The following is a 21,920-nucleotide window of genomic DNA, read 5'->3' as shown; positions in this document are numbered from 1 at the left end:
TGACCCAGACTCTGTCCCCTCTGCTTTCAGGTTCTTCGCATCTTCGATCCAGACTTGGATCTCTTCGGACACTTCTCCTCTTCCCGGCATCATCACTTTTCAGTCTCCTGCCATTGAAAACGACGACGCGACCCGACACCATTTGACACCTATGCACCCGGCTTCCCTGGGTGAGGTAACACAAGTACTCTGGTGCTCCCGTGGGTGTTGGCCATAGAACCATCTAAGTCCAAAAGAGTTTGTTCCTAGTCCACTCCTAAGTGTCCTTAAACTTTAAAATTCTAACCGCGACTTTCCCCATAGAAGCTAATGGGAGCTCGCGGCTGTGTTCTCAAACTGCACACGTCCCCCGTGGGTCCCCTGTGTCACTACCTAGGGTGGTTCTTTGGGGTCCCAGCGATTCTACAGGCTCTGGGCCTTGTGTCTAATCAAGTCGTGGTTCTTATACCACTTTCTTAATATATAGTTTGGTTCGCCCCTAGGGTCTATTGTATATTGTGCTAATTTACTGTGATATTTGAAGTGTAACATATGTGCTTTTACCTCTAGCCTCATAAAGAGACTAGTAGGGTGTATTTAGAAATAAATACATATATTGTATATATATACTTGGTGTGATTCTCTTTAGTTTAGCCATTCGGGAGATTATAGACGGGTAAAACAAGCTGCTTTACATTCCTTCAAGACTTAGCCTGAAGGCTGCTCACCATAGCTACCACTAGGATAGCTTTCAAATAAGGTTGTCTTTAACCCATCATCAATAAGGGGTTGTTTGGACTGGTGCAAGGTGCCCACTATAACTAGTGGACAGCATATACCAGACAAACTTCACACATTGGGTGCATCGGTTGGGATTCAAGCTTGCCATTGTTTTACCAGATAATCTCAAGTGAGTGACTAACTGACAACTACTAAAGGTACCTGAGGTACATATAAATAACGCTTAAATTACAGTAAGTTCTACTGAACTTGGAGTTGTGTGTCAAGGCCATAGCACACCCTTTCTACAACTCAAGAGAGTTAAGTAGGCCATACTAGAGTAGGTAGGTGCACACACCACACCTCACTAGTGATGTCTTGAAGGCCAGGAACCAGTGGGTCCCTTCCAGAAGCCAGTGGGCTTCTAGCCTCCATGTATGACAAACTCCCATTCTTGGAATTGAGAGCACTGTGTAGTACTAGGAAGTTGAAGACAGGAAAAAGTGCAAACACCCAACGCCTCATAGAGGTACTGCTATTGGATGATCTCAGAAAGACCTCAGGGTCTGAAGGGGTAGGCAGAGTGGGTGGGGCAGCAGATCAGGAAGGGCCCAGGGGTACAGACACCCCTGACCTGACCTCTGGAGCTGGCCAGGAAGATGACAATTATCTTAACCTGGACAATGCAACTCCTCCAGAAGATGAGGAAGATCGCCATGATGGCCCTCTCTTTACTCCACCTAGAAGAGTTGGGAGTGTGCCTAGAAGGTCAAGATCTCCTTCTCGGGAGACACCTCCATAGGGACCACTGTTTCTCTCATAGAAGGGAATCCTCTCATGAGAGGAAAGAGAAACTGCTCAAGTATCAGGAAGCTCAGCTTAGAATCAGAAGGGAGCAGATAGCCCTAGAAAGGGAGTCCCTAGAGCTTCTGAAAACTAGAAGGAAGCTGGGGCTAGAGCACATGGTGGCAGCAACATCCCTAGTGTTAGGGAGAGGTCTTATGCCCATAGAAACCTAAGCAAGATTGTCCCTCCCTACCAGAGTGGGGATCACATCCACAAATGGATTACTGCACTGGAAAGGGCCTGTAAGGTTCAGAGGGTCCCCCAGGAGCAGTGGGCAGCAATCTTGTGGCTCTCCTTTGCAGACAAAGGTTTAGATAAGCTCCTCGCTGTTAGAGAAGAGGATGCTGATGATTACCAAATCTTGAAAAGTGCACCGATTGAAGGGCTTGGCCTAACCACTGAACAATACAGGATAAAGTTCAGGGATACCCAAAAGGCACAACATCAGGACTGGGTGGGCTTTGCAGATTGTGCTACTAAGGCTCTGGAGGGCTGGTTACTTGGCAGTAAGGTGTGTGATTTCAAGGATTGTGCTACTTAATTATGAGGGAGCAGATCCTTAATAATTGTCAAAATCAGCTGTTGCATCAGTACCTGGTCGACTCTGATCTGACCCCTCCCCAAGAATTGGGAAAGAAGGCAGACAAATAGGTCAGAACCAGGGTGAAGCAGAAGGTTCAGTACCCAGGTGGTCACCCAAAGAAGCAAAATTCAAAGAACTCTGACAAGGGTGGGGAAAAGGGTAAAGACCAGAAATCTTCTCAAGATCCCCAAAAATCTGTATCTGGGGGGGGAGTCCGAATCTAACAAAGGAAAAGGCCAAAAGAAGCCATGGTGTAAAATCTGTAAACAGAAAACCCATTGGACTAGTGACTGTACAAAGTTCAAAGACTCAAGTCCAGCCACCATTGCCCCTAAGGCAACTGTTACCCCTAGTACAGCTACAATTGGTGGTACTCAGAATAAGGGTGTAGTAGGGTTAAGCCTGGGTTCTGAGATGGACTCTGGCCTAGTCAGAGTTCCAACTCAGGCTGTCCTGGTCTGTGATGGAGGCATGGATATGTCCTCCTTTGTGAGTCCCAGTAACTTGGGCAAATACAGACAGCAGCCTTTGATAAATGGAAAAGAGGCTTTGGCATTCAGGGACACAGGAACAAGTGTCACAATGGTGACAAAAGATCTTGTGGCTCCTGAGAAGATTATACTTGGTGAGATGTACCAAGTGACCAATGCTAGCAATGTCAGGACAGACTATTCCTTGGCAGTTGTTAATTTCTCCAGGGGAGGGGTAACTGGCCTCAAGAAAGTTGTGGTAAGTGCAGACCTCCTTGTTGAATGTTTGCTAGGCAATGCTCTAGAAACTTCAGCTTGGGCAGAAGTGGAGCTCAGGACACATGCAGAATTGCTAGGAATCCCTGCACATGTATTTGCTGTGACCAAGTCACAGGCAAAATGTCTAACACTGAACAGGCCCTGGATTCTGGAAGAATGGACCAGGTGCCTCCCAAGAGGAGGAGCAGTAGGGTTAAGGCAGTGCCTTCCCCCCTGACTCAGGATACCGATCAGTCTCCTGAGGGACATGATCTTATTCCTGAAGAAGGAACTGTCCCAGAGGTGCTTGAGCCTGATCAGGTTGAGTTCTTAGGGACAGGGGGCCCTACCAGGGCAGATCTGAGCCAGGAGCAGCTGAGCTGCCCCTCTCTTGAACCCCTCAGAAAGCAAGCTGCCGATGGGGCTGCTGGGAATGCTAGTGGCACAAATAAAGTATATTGGGACGATGGACTCCTATATTCAGAGAGTAGAGACCCCAAACCTGGTGTTTCCAGTAGGTTAGTAATACCTTTGAAGTTTAGGGGCTTCCTATTGACACTAGCCCATGATATTCCTCTAGCAGGTCACCTGGGCCAAAACAAGACTTGGGACAGAATTGTCCCTCACTTTCATTGGCCCCACATGTCTGAAGACACAAAGGAGTTTTGTTGCTCCTGTGTAACCTGTCAAGCCAGTTGGAAAGCAGGTGGAACCCCAAATGCCCCCCTGATACCACTACCTGTGGTGGGGGTTCCCTTTGAGAGGGTGGAGATTGAAATTGTTGGTCCCATGGATCCTCAGACAGCATCTGGGCCCAGGTTTATACTGGTGGTGGTGGATCATGCCACCAGGTACCCGGAAGCACTTCCCCTAAGGACCACTACAGCACCTGTGGGGGCAAGAGCTCTCTTGAGTGTATTCTCAAGAGTAGGCTTTCCTAAGGAGGTAGTATCTGACAGGGTTGCAAACTTCATGTCTAGTTACTTGACTGCTATGTGTAAGGAGTGTGGAGTGAACTACAAGTTCACCACACCCTATCAACCACAATGCAATGGTTTGGTTGAAAGATTCAACAAAAGCTTAAAGGGCATGATCAAAGGTCTCCCAGAAAAGCTTAGTCGCAGATGGGACATCCTTTTGCCCTGCCTTTTATTTGCCTACAGGGAGGTGCCTCAAAAGGCAGTTGGTTGCAGCCCTTTTGAACTTTTGTTTGGCCATCCTGTTAGGGGTCCTTTGTGTCTGGTGAAGGAGGGATGGGAGTTACCTCTCAAACCCACTAAACAGGACATAGTGGACTATGTACTTGGTCTCCGCTCCCGGATGGCTGAGTATATGAAAAAGGCAACTAAAAACTTGAGGCTAGCCAGGAATTACAAAAGGCCTGGCATGACCAAAAGGCTGTGCTGACTGTTTACCAGCCAGGACAGAAAGTGTGGGTGTTGGAGTCTGTGGCCCCAGCAGCCCTCCAAGATGAGTGGAGTGGCCCCCATACAATTGTTGGTCAGAAGGGAGAGGTAACCTACTTGGTAGATCTTGGAACTCCCAGGAGTCCCCATAGGGTACTCCATGTCAACAGACTGAAACCATATGTTGACAGGACAGACATGGGCTTGCTCATGGTAACTGATGAAGGACAGGAGGAAGAGAGTGACCCAATCCCTGACCTGCTCTCTCAGAACCCTGATGATTGATCAGTAGATGGTGTTACCTTGGCAGGCAGCCTCACTGACCAGCAACAAACTGAGTGCAGAAAGGTTCTCAGCCAGTTCAGACATATGTTTTCCCTGACTCCAAGTCAGACTACCTGGTGCACTCATGAAGTGGACACTGGGGACAGTCTGACTGCTAAAAATAAGATTTACAGGCAACCTGATCATGTCAGGGTCTGTATAAGGACAGAAGTCCAAAAGATGTTGGATTTGGGAGTCATTGAACCCTCAGATAGCGCTTTGGCTAGTCCAGTAGTCCTTGTGCCTAAACCTCACACCAAAGATGGCAAGAGGTTTTATGTGGAGGTTTTTTGTGGATTACAGGGGTCTCAATACAGTCACTAGGACTGACGCCCATCCCATCCCAAGGGCAGATGAGCTTATGGATACTTTGCCCTAAGCCAAGTTTCTGAGCACATTTGACTTGACAGCTGGCTACTGGCAGATCAGACTAGCTGATGATGCATAGCCAAAGGCAGCATTTTCTACACCTAGTGGGCACTACCAATCTGTGGTGATGCCCTTTGGTTTGAAGAATGCACCTGCCACTTTCCAAAGGTTAGTGAATAAAGTCCTTACAGGACTGGAAGCCTATAGTGCAGCATATCTAGATGATATTGCTGTCTTTAGCTCCACCTGGTAGGATCACCTGGTCCATCCAAGGAATGTTTTGGAACCCTACAAAAAGCAGGCCTAAATATCAAGGCTACTAAGTGCCAGATAGGGCAGATTCAGGTTGTGTACCTGGGCCACCTTGTAGGTGGAGGCCAGGTTCAACCATTGCAGAGCAAAATCCAGACCATAATTGACCTCGTTGCTCCAACTACCCAGACTCAGGTCAGAGCTTTCTTGGGCCTGACTGGGTACTACAGAAGAATTGTAAAAGGTTATGGATCCATTGTGACGCCATTGAATGACCTTACTTCTAAGAAAATGCCCAAGAAAGTTCAGTGGACAGTTAGCTGTCAAAAGGCATTTGATGACCTGAAGCAGGCCACGTGCACTGCTCCAATTCTGCAAAGTCCTGATTACTCTAAAAATGTCATTGTGCAAACAGATGTATCTGAGTTGGGGGTAGGGGCTGTACTGTCACAGTTGAATGATGAAGGTCAGGATCAGCCAGTAGCTTTTATTAGCAGAAGGCTGAACCCCAGAGAGAAGCATTGGTCAGCTATTGAGAGGTAGGCCTTTGCTGTGGTTTGGGATCTGAAGAAGTTGAGGCCATACTTGTTTGGTACTCACTTCATTGTTCAGACAGACCATAAGCCCCTCTTATGGCTAAAACAGATAAAGGGTGAAAACCCCAAACTTTTAAGGTGGTCCATTTCCATACAGGGGATGGACTATACAGTGGAACATAGACCTCGGAGTAGCCATGCCCATGCAGATGGACTCTCCAGATATTTCCACTTAGAACATGAAGACTCAACTGGTCAAGGTTATTTTAATGTCCCTGCGTTTGGGAGGGGTTATGTAGGAGAGTAGGATCTGCTTCTTATGGTTACCCCCACTTTTTGCTGATGTTTCACTGTTTTTCGCATTTAGTCTGGCTGGGGCCCTGCTATTCAGGACCCCAGCCTAGCTGCTTCCTCTCTAAATTGATTCCTAGTACCTTAGGTACACCACAGATTGGATTCTGGGGTGCCCTTAAAAGTCCCTTGTACATGGTATACTATGTACCCAGGGCATAGGTACCCCAGAGGCCTACCAGGGGCTGCAACATGTATTATGTCACCCCTGGGAAGCCCTCTAGAATGACACCACAGGTCTGCTACTGCAGCTTGGGTAAGGTGGTGCATGCACCCCTTACTGAGATATAGGTTCACTATATCTCACCCTATCACTGCATATATAAACCTATCAGTCACCCCTATGGCAGGCCTTATCAATCCTGAAGGCAGGGTGCCTGGTTTTGTGTGAGAGGGTGCCCATACATGAGCAGAGCCCCTCTGCAGCCTTCGGAATCTTTTCTCCGGGATTGTCTGTGATGCAGCCTGACCATATACTCTTAAGTACATTATAACTAAACAGTAAATGCAAACTTTGGACTGGCTGCATGGAAACATATCGTGTTTGGTGTCAAACACCTTGGAATCATACCCCCACACCAGTAACTGGTGTGGGAGTATGATCCCACCCTTCTAGAGGGAGAGACTTGACAGCACCGGTATACCCGGTACCAGCTAACAGAGCCCTGGCATCACAAAATGGATGCTGCCAGCCACAGACACAAGTCTGGCCTCCTGCTGCTGACCGAAACTCCAGCAGGGGAGGCCTGGACAATAGGTTTCCTGTCACAGGGAGGTGTTACCACCTCTCAGACAGGCCTTAGTGGATTAGGGCTGGGTGGGTGCACTCCAAGAGTGCTTTGAAGTCCAGCACTGCGGGCACATTTGGTGTCCCTGTGCATACTCCAGTTCAAACCAGTTGCAGGGGCTACCAGCCCCTGCTCTGGTGTGAAACTGGACAAAGGAAATGGGTGTAGCCACCCCTCTTTCCTGACCCTCCCATAGGTGGGTCCCCAGAGTATGTCCAACCACTTCCTTGGGTATGAGAAAGGAACCCCTGGCTACAGGACTTTAGATTACACCTGGACAAAACTCTGATACAGAAATCCCGGAACTTCGATGATCTACATGACTAGATGACTGAAGAATCTCCCTTGGAGTAAAGGAGTTACTCCCCTGCTTGGCAAGCACCAAAGAAGCATCTGTCCTGTCTGCATCTCCGAAGCTCCCACTGGACACCAAAGACTTTGCAACACAGGTGTTGGGTTTCCAGACTTCCCAGAGGCTGACCCGAGTCTCCAGCAAAGCTGAGACCCGTAGCCTCTGTGGGTACTGTGGAACCGGAACCCCTGGACACCGTGCACATTTTAAGTGCATCAGCTTCTCAATGTCCTTTGAGGCTGTACATTGGGTTACTTGTAGCCCAGACCCTGAGCACCTTTTACTTCGAAGATTGCTGGCCTACACTCCACGAGTGTTCCGTGAGCCCATACTTTATGTCTTCGCTCGAGGCTCCTTTGCGATCCCTGGTCCATTGACTGGTGGGTCCCTGTGAAGGCAACTCTTACTTTAATTGGGCTTCCCTGGTTGCTCCAGATGTGCCCTGACTCTCCATTACTCCCCAGGACTTTGCTGGTCCGCACTAAAGCATTTTTCTTCTTCCTGCGTGGGTTGCTGTAGCAAGGCTTGTTGTGTTCAATTCTGGCACCGACACTGCAGCACTCGACATCCTTTGCGGGACAGCTCGAATCCAGCTCCTGGTTGTCCTCGATACCTCCTGGTTCTCGTGGCTGAAGAGTCAAGCTTTCCCTCTTCCCACCTGCAGCACCCGACATCGGTGGGCATTCATCTATCGTGCCCCTAGTCACTGGCAAGTGACCCAGACTCTGTCCCCTCTGCTTACAGGTTCTTCACATCTTTGATCCAGGTTTGGATCTCTTCGGACACTTCTCCTCTTCCTGGCATCAGCACTTTTCAGTCTCCTGCCATTGAAAACGACGACGTGACCCAACACCATTTGACACATATGCACCCGGCTTCCCTGGGTGAGGTAAGACAAGTACTCTGGTGCTCCCGTGGGTGTAGGCCCTAGAACCATCTAAGTCCAAAAGGATTTGTTCCTAGTCCACTCCTAAGTGTCCTTAAACTTTAAAATTCTAACCGCGACTTTCCCCATAGAAGCTAACGGGAGCTCGCGACTGGGTTCTCACTCTGCACACGTCCCCCGTGGGTACCCTGTGTCATTACCTTGGGTGATTCCTTGGGGTCCCAGCGATTCTACAGGCTCTAGGCCTTGTGTCTAGTCAAGTCGTGGATCTTATACCACTTTCAATATATGGTGTGGTTCGCCCCTATGGCCTATCGTATATTGTGCAAATCTACTGGGATATTTGAAGTGTAAGATATGTGCTTTTACCTCTAGCCTTATAAAGAGACTAGTATGGTGTATTTAGAAATACATACATATATTTTATATATATACCTGGTGTGGTTCTCTTTCATTTAGCCATTCAGGAGATTATAGACTGGTAAAACAAAATGCTTTACATTCCTTCAAGACTTAGCCTGAAGGCTGCTCTCTATAGCTACCACTAGGATAGCTTTCAAATAAGGTTGTTTTTAACCCATCATCAATAAGGGGTTGTTTGGACTGGTGCAAGGTGCCCACTATAACTAGTGGACAGCATATACCAGGCCAACATCTCACAGAGTCCATCCTTCATTGCACTTTAAATACACAGTATAGTGTCCAGATGTTGTAGTAGGTCCATCATGAAAAACAATAGCCACTACTACAAAAGTTGATATTGAAATTGATACTTGACTTGCCACAAAAGTTTTAATTTTCGTTTCCAATTTTCTTACTTATGCCCTACAATGTTGTAGCATTAAATGACATATTGTCTAAATCTATCTATAAATAATGTTGACAACATTTCTGATTTGCAATGAGAGCATTTCATATCTTGATTAGCTGTTTTTCCAATTTATTAAAAGACACTGTTTTGCAATCATGTATCGTCAAATATATGAATTCAGTGTCTATTTCAGTGGTAGAAGAAAATGAACACTCTTCACATTTATTATCCCATCTGCAACTTAGTCCAAACAATTTTTCAATTTCCATTCCTTCATCTTCCAATACTGCAAGCATAAACATAAGAAATTCTTGTGCATCTTGTTGTAAATTGAGTGTAAATTGTGAAGAACCAGTACAAATATCCAAAAAATACCATATGCGAGAAGCAGTATGGATTTCTGTTCTATGAGTTACCAGCTTCTGAAAAATATAATGTAATAAAGAACATAATCTTTTTTCTCGATTTTCCATAATTTTACGATGAAGATCTTCTAGATAAAACACAACATTCACAATTACATTAGCATAGCAGTTGATACCTGAACTATTTTCTACCTGGAATCCTACAATATAGTCAACAGTGTCCATTTTCATTTTCTTTGCAGCTTCATCATTCTCTTGAATTGTTTTCTTTTTTTGAACCTCACTAGAATGTTTGTCATATTTTCGTTTTAGACACACTACACATTTTTCATATACGGGATATTCACCTAAGTTAGGAGCATACAGTCTTCTTAACCGATTATACTATCTTACACAATTTGCATCAGCACTAACATTTTTCTCATCAAAATCAATCAAATACAAAACAGATAATGTTCTTACTCGAGACAATGCAACGTATGCCATGTCCTCTTTAAACACTGTACTTACAATATTTACGAAAGCATCATCTGCACTTAAACCTTGAGATTTATGAATGGTTACAGCATATGTTAAAGAACTAACATACAAGTCTTTTAGAAGTAAAAAACGAACAGCACCACATCCAATCTGTTTTACCTCTTCATTCTGATCAAATTTAATCTTCAAAAATTCTATTTCATCTCTGTTATGAAAATTTAGAAAATCATCAACTTTTCCCATTGCTCCATTTACTAAACCTTCTACTATATTCAAATTACACGTAAAATTACCCGACAATTTACACATACATATAAAGGCTTTTCTAATCCTACAGTCTTAGACACCGACTTTTCCAAAGAATCCAATTTTGACTTTAATTTCTCTGAGAGAAGAGTAGTAACTCCTTTGTTTTCCATTTTAGCAATATCTTCCATTTTCACTATTAGTTGTTTTTCCAATTTCAAAAGTTGTTGATTGAATGTAGAACACTATTGGAGTGTAGGCATTAGGCAAATTATAGACTTATTTTCTCCAATTTTTGTGTACATTATTTCAGTTGCTATGTTTTCATTAGCAAACAAGTTTGTTAAAAGCGGACTTTGTAAAGCTTCTTTACCATCTTAAGTCAAAACACCAATTCATATATCTTGAAGAATGTTTCCATAATGTTCATCACTTGCTTGTCCAATATTCTTAACAAGTTCTTTATATTCAAAATGAGACCAAGGGGCCGATTCCGATGGCCGGATGGACAGCTGTCCGTAGCCTTACCGTGCGACCAACACGTTCCCAGAGCCAGTCCGTCCTGTAAAGGAAGTACGATGCGCATAACTGCCAAAAACACGACCGACTCGTAGGCTGTGAATCAATCCCCTTTCTCCATCCGAACCGTTACTCCTAAAGATGAACTGAGTCGCCCGGAAGCAGTATCCATAGCAGTTTCTGGCATGACAAGGACGATGCGTACTTCCTACGCGCTGGACGGGTCGTCACGCACGGGACGTCAAAGCATCCGGAAAACAAGCATATCAGCTACGATTCGCGCCACAACTCAATACATGGCTAGGAGACGGACCAGCTTGCGGCGGGTACGAGACGGAGCAACAAGCAGCGTGTACGACACGAACACATCATGAATCCCATCGCGCAGGTCATACCAGTACTCTACATCTATGACCGGTTCAGGAACCGACGCCGACGGTGCAGGCGGTAAGTCAGACACCTACAACACAAACAAACAACACGTACACACAAACTGGCACACACACACACAGGGGATCCACATCCTGGCCACTAACAACAGCCCACCATAGGGGTTGCATGGCCAGCACCACAAACACGCCCACCCATAGTGCATCTGTTGCCCATCACCCCTGCCACCCCCACTCACAGGGGACCAGTTGCCCATCACCCTGCCACCCCCAGCCATAGGGCTTATGTTGCCCATCACCCCTGCCACCCCCACTCACAGTGGACCTGTTGCCCATCACCCCTGACACCCCCAGCCATAGGGCTTATGTTGCCCATCTCCCCTGCCACCCCCACTCACAGGGGACCTGTTGCCCATCACCCCTGCCACCCCCGCTCATGTTTGACCTGTTGCCCATCACCCCTGCTACCCCCAGCCATAGGGCTGATGTTGCCCATCACCCCTGCCACCCCCACTCACAGGGGACCTGTTGCCCATCACCCCTGCCACCCCCACTCACAGGGGACCTGTTGCCCATCACCCCTGCCACCCCCAGCAGTAGGGCTTATGTTGCCCATCACCCCTGCCACCCCCACTCACAGGGGCCTGTTGCCCATCACCCCTGCCACCTCCCAGCCATAGGGCTTATGTTGCCCATCACCACTGCCACCCCCACTCACAGGGGACCTGTTGCCCATCACCCCTGCCACCCCCAGCCATAGGGCTTATGTTGCCCATCACCCCTGCCACCCCCACTCACAGGGGACCTGTTGCCCATCACCCCTGCCACTCCCAGCCATAGGATGGGTGATGCGCAACACATCCAGCATACTACAACATCAGGTAAAATACATCCCCATAACATCGTGACAACAGTGTGTAGTCTGTGACAAATGCCCACAACAGTGGTTATGGCTATGAGCATACAATGTAAGTAACAGCACATGTGTGACCAACAGATGAGTGTGACATACACAAGGCAAGCATCACCATAGCACTGTGGCAATGTAAAAAGAACACCCCCCTCACTGTGTAGGACAGAAGTTAAGTGGGGCCTCACAAAATGCAGCAGATGTGGAGCATTGTGGTGATGGGGACCAAACCCCCCTCATCACAGTGACCAAAAGGTAAGTGTCATCATGGTCAAAGCTGCAAATAACAAGCAGCATGTATGATCCCTGCTCCCAACACATCAAACACTTCTGGGGCAAACTAGTAGTTGTGTCCCATACACACAGAGATGTGGTGAGGCTAACAGTGCTGTGAAAACATAACACACTCTCGGCCATGTGCAGCCAAGCACCACACATGGGGGCTGACAATTCATACAGCGTACAATGACACAACAGCAGAAGTGACCATCACCAAGCATGCACACATCTCGAAAATAGACACACCAATCAAAACAACATGTGTAGACTATAGGTGTCAGCTCACAAACTCACATTCAATGGCACCCAACAACCAAGATGAATGTGCACAATGATGTGAAATGACTCACAGGGACAGCATGCAAAATCACCGAAACAGCATCCAGACAAAGGCCCACACAGCTATACCAATGCACTGGTGCAGATGCACAAACACAAACAGGCAAACTCACACTGCACATCCGACACAACGTGTGTGTGTGTCACAGTATCCCCAGGCAACTACAAAACACATGAGGGGGGCTGAACCACAGTGACACAGATGCGGACTCAGTGCCATACAAAAGTAAACCATCATTGGGACACCCTCAGTGGGCAATCAGGCATTGGGAGATGAGAGGGAGCACAATAGACACATGTGACACAAGCTGGAATGAACACCAACTAACACAGCAAGAGACTGACACACAACACCACTACCCCCAGGGACCAGACAGTGGGGTGACACAAGCATGCATTACACCTCCACTGTGATGATAAAGGCAGATGTCATACAAACTGGGAAACTCAGACATGTGTCCTGTGCCACAAACGTACATCACACATACACAAACACAAATCACTCAGCATGGCCCCTCATCCATGGACAAACGGGAGCTAGGGGACCATCCATGCAAAAATTCACACCAGTCCACCCTCAATACCACACACCCTGAACTGCAACAATGTGTATCTGTGAAGCCCACATGGACAGGTGACATAGCACATGCACCCATGACAAACACAGGAATGTTGGGATGAACTAAGGTGCACAGACACATCACACAAGGACAGTTTACAACCCTGGGGAATGACAGACATACTGCACAGTATGCGGGACATGGCCATGACCTCAGGGCTCATGTAACCTTCACAATCCCTGCCACAGTCCCAGGACAATGCAGATGCCAAGGAGAAACACAAGGCACACAAACTGACACCTGCCAGCATCACAGCCGTGAACCCGACAAGTGGGAGCAGTAACACACACATACAAATGTCTCAATCACTGAAAACTACCACCTAGGGACAACTACATGATATTGCAAACAAACAAGTGCATTGAGGAACCCTGACTGTGTCCCATCTGTTTCTGACAACATCATCACCTCTCAGAACTGACAAATCCCAATGATGATACACCAATTAACAGTACTGTGTCATGCACCCACACATCTGGTAGCACATTGAAAAAGTAGTGGGTTGAACCCAGTACCACTCAGGAAGCATCAACAACAGGAACATATCAAGGGAACACTGTCTGTGTATGAACAGGGATGTGGACACACACACATGCTCATACAACACACACCATGGGCCCAGGCCATGTCACTGGACAACACACTTACTTGAGGTGACACAACTCCTGTGGGAGCCCAGCTGTGCCAAACATATTCACCGCAAGTCCCACTCATGTCTACAGAACACTTGGTCAGCTATCAGTTACCACACAATGAAGGCTCTGGTCACAACAGCCTGGGTACGTGAGTCTCCCCTACGTCATCTGCACATACCTAAAACATATGTCTAGCAAGTTGCACAGAGGCCCCAGTTGCTCCTATTACAATGATGCCCACACCTGTAGGTCCAGTGTTGATGAGCACAAAGTAAGTGGACGTGACAAATTGGACAATGGGAAGCACATCATATGTGCAGGGGTGCACGCCACAGATGTGACCATGCCAATGAAATGCTCACAGAGAGAAGTACGCAAATAGTTGATCCTGACACACCCAGGTAGCTACAAAGGATCACATGGATACACACCAGAATAGGATACATATCTCATGGACCACAGGGAGTACCTCACATCAACACATCAGTATTCAACATTGTAAACCAAGCATTACAGGTGCAAGGGCATGTAAAACAACGTCAACATAATGTACAGCTAAATCAAGTTCACAGGGATAAAGAAAAAAGCTTTATTCAGCTTACTAAAAGTGAAACGTCTGTTCTAAAAAAAGGCCAATGGCCAGTCCATGTCCAAATGCAAAGGAGTGAACTAGAGTGACAAATTCAGTATATGAAAATCTAAACGGCTGTGCAAACAAAAGGCCAATGGCCAGTCCATGTCCAAATGCCAAGGAGTGAACTAGAGTGACAACTGTCACACCTTGCTTGCCTGCACTGCTAAGGACCAAGGTCATCCACTCGGAGTGGCATACATGGGGGCAGGCTAGGCACCGCAGGGACAGGATCAGGGCGCAGCAGAAGGAGGCAGGGAAGAGGTGGGGGATGCAGGCGAGACACTTGCAACTGCAGTGGAGCTGACTGAAGTGGTGGGTGCTGACACAACTGTGGGGCACAAGTCAGATAGGGTGGGTGCCGGCACAACTCCAGTGGGCAGGTCAGATGGAGTGGATTGGCTCACCACTGCAGTGCCCAAGTCAGACGGGGTGATCGTGGACTCCAAAGCAGTGCCTACATCCATGGGAGCGGAATGGGCGACATGTGAGGTCGGCAGGGCAGGGGGGGACACGGTCCCCACATCAGTGGCACCAACTGTCTGACCAGGTGTGGAGGAGCAAGTGCTAGGGGGGGATGGCCTTAGCATTTTGGGGATGGTGTATCTGTGTGTGGGGGAACCCGGGGCAGGGAGTGGCGGCGGAACCTCTAGAGTGGTGGCCTGGGGGTTGGAGGACAGAGACTTTGCCTTGGAGTTGCGTGGTGGCGGGGGCGTCTTGCTCTTCTGGTGCCGGGGGGACTTGCGGGTGGGCATCTTGGTCTGACTGCACCTGGGGAGGGTGTCCGGGTGTGAGGGGCACTCCCTTCTGTGTGTGGGGACTTCCCCTTCCCCTTGTAATCATGATCTGCAGGGTCAGTGGGGAAGAGGCCAAGGTCACAGAGGAAGAGCTTCTGAGGGGATGGGGTTGCAGGTGAGGCAAGGGAAGGGGGCGGGAGGAGAGGTCTCAGAGTGGTTGTGGATGACTGTGTGTGTGTCAGCAAACCAGCCCCTGTGAGTGTGGAATCAGTCCCCTGTGCTTGCTTGTGTGCACGTCTAGACCTTGGTTTTGGGGTTTCTGTGCTTGGGACAGATAGCGTGCTAGGAATCATGGGTGGTGCAGGGGTAGGAGGGGTGCGGGACTGTTGGAGGAGGGACACTGCTGCCCTCAGGGAGGGGGCCACGGACTGATTGGTCCTCTGTAGGGCAGACATGCCCGAGGAAATGCCCTCCATGAATGACACCAGTTGTGTCAACAGACCTGTGTGTGCATGGAGGACCTTCAGCATCGACGTCTGCCCTACATGGATCTGTCGAAGTAAGTCCACAGACTCCTCACTCAGGGCAGCAGGGGACACAGGGGCAGGGGGTGCGGTGCCTGGCATGAAGGAGACATGCTCACGAACACTGGAGCCCACAGGGACCTCTGGGATGGGAGCCGATGGGAGGGGGGTGGTGGCGGTGGCGGGGACAGCCTCACTAGCTGGGGTTTGGTGGCTGCTGACACCCGCCTCCACAAGGGAGTCATTCTCAGAGCTGCTGTGTCCCTCAGCTGGGGGGATGGTGCTGACGACTCCTCTGTGTGGTTCAGCTCGACCTCCGTGCCACTGGGTCCACCCGACTCCTCTCCTTCTGTCCCTGTAAGGCTCTGTGGCTCCTCCTGGTCCGTGGAGCTGTCCCCTCCTGTGGCCGTGGATGTATCTGGATAGGAATAGGAAGTAACAGAACAACATCAGCCACCTGCACCGACTGCACACACCACCGTGAGTACATCACATCACATGGCAAGCCCTGGCATCATCAGCTGAACACAGCTCAAAATGCCAACACTGTTTAGCCCCTTCAGTGCCACGCCCTTTCCCCCTCCTGTGCCGGGCGTTGCACTAGTGGGTGGGGTTCATGACGAGATAGTCTCGTCATGGGCACAGCGCAACCGTGCTCCACGACGAGACTATCTCGTCATGGGCACTGAAGAGGTTAGGATAAGACAATTGTCATTCTCAACATCAACCATGGCACACATATCCCTCCTTGACTTTCACACATATGGCCGTTGCATGTTGGATGCTAACACCCCAATGTGCCAATATGCACCACCCACACATCAGTTGTACATGCAAGTGAACATGTAGGAGTATGTCACTATACTCACAGTACATCTCTTGCTACTGACTCAGTACAGGTGTCCGGGTGAAGGGATGGGCAGAGACTCATTCCACATGCTTGTGATGCATGCCAACAACACACACTATGATGTACTCCTGTCCTGATGGTCAATGCCACAATGCGGTGCATGGTGCACACTTGAACACAATGCAGGCTCACTCATAGCAAGTTAAATGCCATGGCACTGGTATGCCCTGAAAGTCAGTCAACACTGTCTCCTGTTACAGAGGCAGGGCATCCAGACAACAACAATATGCACTGACTCACAATCCTAGCTCTGGGGTAATGCAAACTCAGCAGATAACCGGCGCACTTGCCCATCCCATGCAAACAACATATCCAGGACCCAGAAGACCCCACATCATGCAAATCAGACATATGAGTGGCAGCAAACACTAATCCCTGTACATTAACACATCACAGTCTGCCATGCATGTAACCCAGCTGCATGAAGGACACAGTCGCATACACCATCGTGTGCTGTCAGATGATCACACACCTATATGTCACACAGGTCTTGTCTCTCACAGTCACATCGCAGATGTCATGCTGACCCTCTGAATCATGGACACCCCAGTTGTACGTAGCAACAAGCCACACCCTGATGACACAGAGGCATACACCTGAGGGCACATGTCACTGAGCACAACCTGCAATTTCATAATCAGGAGTGAGATTACAGAGTGTTTGTAAATGCCCTTGACGGGGCATGACTGGCCAGGACTAAGTGGAACAGTGTTTGGCCTTGGACAGTAGTCAGGTGGCTAAGCAAGTGAGACATACTTGCTATACATACTCCTGAGGCCCCTAAATTGGAGTCCCCTGCTGCATGGGTTTGTTTGGAATACCCCAGCCACATGTTGCGAGTCAGACCAGCAATTGGTACACATCTCAATGACACACACAGATCAGATCTCAGGCATTGTGTAAACAATTGACCCACCCTTAAAACACACAACAGATTCACGGGAACTGATGCTGACCGGTACATAAAGCATAGCTGACTGCAGGGACACAGTGCCCTAGTGACACAAGCAACAGATTTGAGGGGCCACACCTGTGGAACAGATGAGGAGGGTGCATCACAAAAATTAGGGACCTGAGTTTGGGACTACAAGAGCTACGTAACGTGGAAGTGTGAGCAGGACAAAAGACTGCTATTTGCATGTCAGGCATAGTACACAGATCAGACATGGACTCACCCCCTTCCTGCTGCTATCTGCCCTTCAGCTGCCTATCCAGGTCCAGGAAGACCACTGCCAGGATCCGGAGAATGTGGGGAGTCAGGGTCCAGTGTCCACTCCTCCTGCGTGGAGGTGACAGCTTCAGCTGGACTCTAGCTATCCTCCGGGTCCAGCCCTGAAGGTCCTGCCACCTCTTCTGGCAGTTGCGGATCCGTCGCTTGTAGACCCCCACAGAACGAACAGCCCGGGCGATGGTCAGTCAGATCTCCTGCATCTGGTGGGCATCAACCTGTGAGGAGGACAAAGTGAAAAGTACATTAACACACATGCCCCAGATTGCTGCAGCACACATTTGGATAGATATGTCATCAACACACAGGGCAATAAATTACACAGGTAGTGCAACCATGGGGATTGCAAAAGCACATGCATGTCTGACATGTTAACAATGCCTGGATAGTTTGAGCTTGCAATAATGCACTTTAGCAGCAGGAAAACTATTCATTGCATGTACCTACACACTTTGGGGGATGAAAGCAGTCATTGAGACTGCTTGCCACTGGTGTACACACTGCTAGTACTGCTAGTTAGACAAAATGCATAATTAGGAAGGCAGTGGACTGCACACTCACCTGCTCTCCTGGTTTCCCATAGAGTTTTCTGTACTCTGGAAGGAGCCCGTCCACCATGGCCTGGTTCTCCTCCTTAGTGAAGGCTGGGGCCCTCTCCAGAGTACGTGCCATAGCAGGAGCCAGAGGATGCAGAGACAGCAGCAGTGGTACCAGGGATGTGGTCCAGTAGCATGTAGTGCAGGTAAGTGAGCTCCCTGGGGGCCAGCCAGCCTTATATCTGTGCTGCAGCGGCAGACTCTGTGCCATGTGTCCCAAGTGAGAGGTCCAACACGGTTGCATCCTATGAATCTGGCCAATCCATTCAAAAGTACGACTCGTACACGCCTTCTGCATCGTTCAAATCTTCACCTTCATGGAACACTTGAAATTGCAACATTGTTGTAGGCATCCAACTGAATTTCCAGTGCACAACTCGTACAACTTTTGAATCCGCATCCATCTCCATGACAGTCCAGAGGGTGCGCACGGCTCGTTCAACTGACTGAACAATGCGTATTTTGAATGTACACATGCACCCGTCTCCATACGATTCAATGGCCAAGTCGTGCGCCCCACTCGGACCATGCCTGTCTGACACGTATGCATGATAGTCACCCGCGTCGGACCTCATTGCATTCAATGACAAAGCGTACGCACGGCTCGGACATGACCCGTGCAATGCGTACGCATTGTCACCTGCATCGGACCTCATTGCATTCAATGGCAATGCGTACGCACGGCTCGGACATGACCCGTGCAATGCGTACGCATTATCACCCGCGTTGGACCTCATTGCATTCAATGACAAAGCGTACGCACGGCTCGGACATGACCCATGCAATGCGTACGCATTGTCACCCGCGTCGGACCTCATTAGTGTGACTATTATACGGATGCAACACACATATACTGGCCATGGACACCTGCGCACACCTGCCACACTATAGCATTGGCCACACAGTGTCCCATGGCATGTAAGGCTGCATTCCCTGGGTGTTTGGGGGGGCCACAGCAGTTTTTTTGGCTGGCACTTTGTGCAGCCACTCCCAGGCTGTGCACGTGTACATGGGGGCAGAATTCTTTGTGTGTTGTGCACATTACCACTGTGATGTGCAATTGGACAGTAATGGGCATGAGTCAAGGCCACAGTGTCAGGTTGGATATGTTTAGGATATGTCACATACACCCTGAGTCCTGGGGGTGATGGCATGTACGTCACAGTGAGACCTGTAGCCACAATACTGATGTGCACCCACAGTCTGTGTGTCTCAGATGTGTCTGATCACATGTTACCAATGGGTGACAGTCTCCACATCCATGTGGTATATGCATCACCCTTGATGGGGTGTGTGTCTAAGAGACGTACATGTAGGGCCGGCAGGAACAACAGTGGCCACTACCTGTGGGACTTACGCTTGCCTTGTGGTGTGTACGTGCTACACCATGTCCATTGCTGTGGCAATACAGGGAGCCTGGGTTTCTGCATGGCAAAGATCTGTGATGCCTGGGAGACATGAGGTCTCAATTGTCACTGGGGTGTGTTTTTTTAACGTTGCAGCAGCACATAGGTTGGGTGACACAGCCAGATGATTGTCCATTGCACTACATGGGACTCATGTGGACATGTGAAATTGAGATGTGAGGTGGTGGTCTTGTTGGTGACATATGTGTCCATGCCCAACAGCACACACCTCAGTACATTGTGTAATGTCATGAACTAGCATGTGATAGTGATCGTGGTCATGGCCACATGGGTGGATGTACTGACAATCTTCCTTTGTGCATCTCTGTACTGCAGGGCATCAGCTGTCCATCGTCCGTTCCCAGTCGGGTGCTACGCGATGTCTTGGAGGGATGTTGCAATTCCTCGACCTGTATATAAAGTTCCCGAGCCCAGATGAACTCCCTGAAACTAAGGATGCCTTTTATACACTGGGGAGGATGCCAAATGTCATCAGATCTATTGATGGGACACATGTTGCCCTGATACCACCACAGGCACATGAGCAGGCATACCGGAACAGGAAGCACTACCATTCAATCAATGCTCTGGTGGTCTGTCTTGCTGACAGTCGATCACACATGTGTGTGCACGGTTCCCTGGTTCTGCGCACGATGCCTACATTATGAGGAGTAGTCGCATTGCGACGCTGATGTCACAGATGTCAGCTCAGCATGCCAGGCTTGTCGGTGTGTACTGACTGTTTCTCATTGTGTGTGTTTGTCATTGTTGTATTCCGCACTCCTACAAAACTCAGCTACTTGTTCATATTTGTGTGTGTAGGTGACTCTGGATACCCCAACATGCCATGGCTGCTGACACCCCTCAGGAACCCTGTCACACCAGCCGAGATGCTCTACAATGAGGTACATGGTCGGAGTAGGAGGGTGATTGAGCGGACATTCGGCCTCCTGAAAAGCCGCTTTCGCTGCCTGGACAAGACCTGAGGGGCCCTCCCATATGAGCCTGCAAAGGTGTGCAAAATAATCCTTGTCTGCTGCATGCTACACAACATGGCGGTGCGGAAGGAGGTGCCTCTCATCCAGGAGGACGTTGACGACGACCAACCTCCGGCACCTGTGGAGGATCCCGGCCTGGGCCAAGATGCCAGTGATGATGAAGATGATGGTGACGTCTGCTCCCAGCTCATCAACAACTTCTTTACCTGAATGTGAGTTTCCAGGGTTGTTATGTGAATGTATGGAGGTAGCCTGGAATGTGTTGAGTCAGCTCTGTTGCTGTCTGAGTGTGTCTGTGTGCCACTTGACTGGATGCGTGCTGTGATGTGTCCATTCAGCTGGTGTGTACTCCACAATAGGGTAGTACTGCTAACTAGTGTTTGTGTAGGTGTTTTGCAACATGTTTTGTGCATGTGTATTGCATTTCTCTCCTGTTCTTCTGTGCTTTTGACTGTATCTTGTCTGTCCTTCCCAGGGTACTTTGCCTGTTGTGTGGTCAACACTGACCCCAACACCCAGAAGCCAACACCAGTGTGGACAATTCCATCAACTGATGTACCACACATCCCTGGACTTCCATTCTCTAACACATTGTGAGCGCGTGTCCACTGTTACGTAGAATTACCGTGCAACTAGTGTGGAATAAATGTGTTGCTGATGTGTAATGAACCTGTGCTACGCTTTGTTATGTGCGTTGTCTGTCTTCCCACATCTGAGTGACATCTGCTTACCTCACCTGTGGACTTGTTACTAGTGACTGGGCTTGGTGTTGTGTCTGTGCATGCCAATGTGTTTCAGGTCAACATCATTGTGTGTGATGAGTAACATGGCCATGGTGAGTATGTTTTGCGTTGCCATAGTGGTGTGTGTCCCTCACATGTGTCACATCCCCATGACTCACCATACGTTGGTCACATTGTTGCAGTATTTGGCATGCACTGTGTTGTGTAGCAGATCGACATCTCCCTGAACATGACAAGTTGGAATCACAACAGAGGCAAGTATGGTGTACTGGTGAGTTTATTTACAAACATGTGTGAGGGAAGTGCACAGGATGGTGGGTGCTGTACAGTGGTTTGGGAATCCAAAGTTCACATTGGAGGTGGAAGTGCTGGTAGATATACTGTCCAGAGTAAAGTCCACAGTTATCATTGGCCCAACATGAACCCTCCATGTC

General features: G+C 48.8%; 1 protein-coding gene across 1 annotated transcript in view; it reads left to right on the top strand.

The window, feature by feature from the left end:
* Positions 1-21,920, top strand: part of TNNI3K (TNNI3 interacting kinase) — a 2,902,528-nt gene that overhangs the window by 1,155,109 nt on the left and 1,725,499 nt on the right. The gene's annotated exons all lie outside the window — the stretch shown is intronic.

Source organism: Triturus cristatus, chromosome 4_2, assembly GCF_964204655.1.
Source record: "Triturus cristatus chromosome 4_2, aTriCri1.1, whole genome shotgun sequence".
Classification (NCBI taxonomy): Eukaryota; Metazoa; Chordata; class Amphibia; order Caudata; family Salamandridae; genus Triturus; species Triturus cristatus.
The sequence above is the reverse complement of the archived record's forward strand: the minus strand, read 5'-3'. Positions and strand labels throughout refer to the sequence as shown.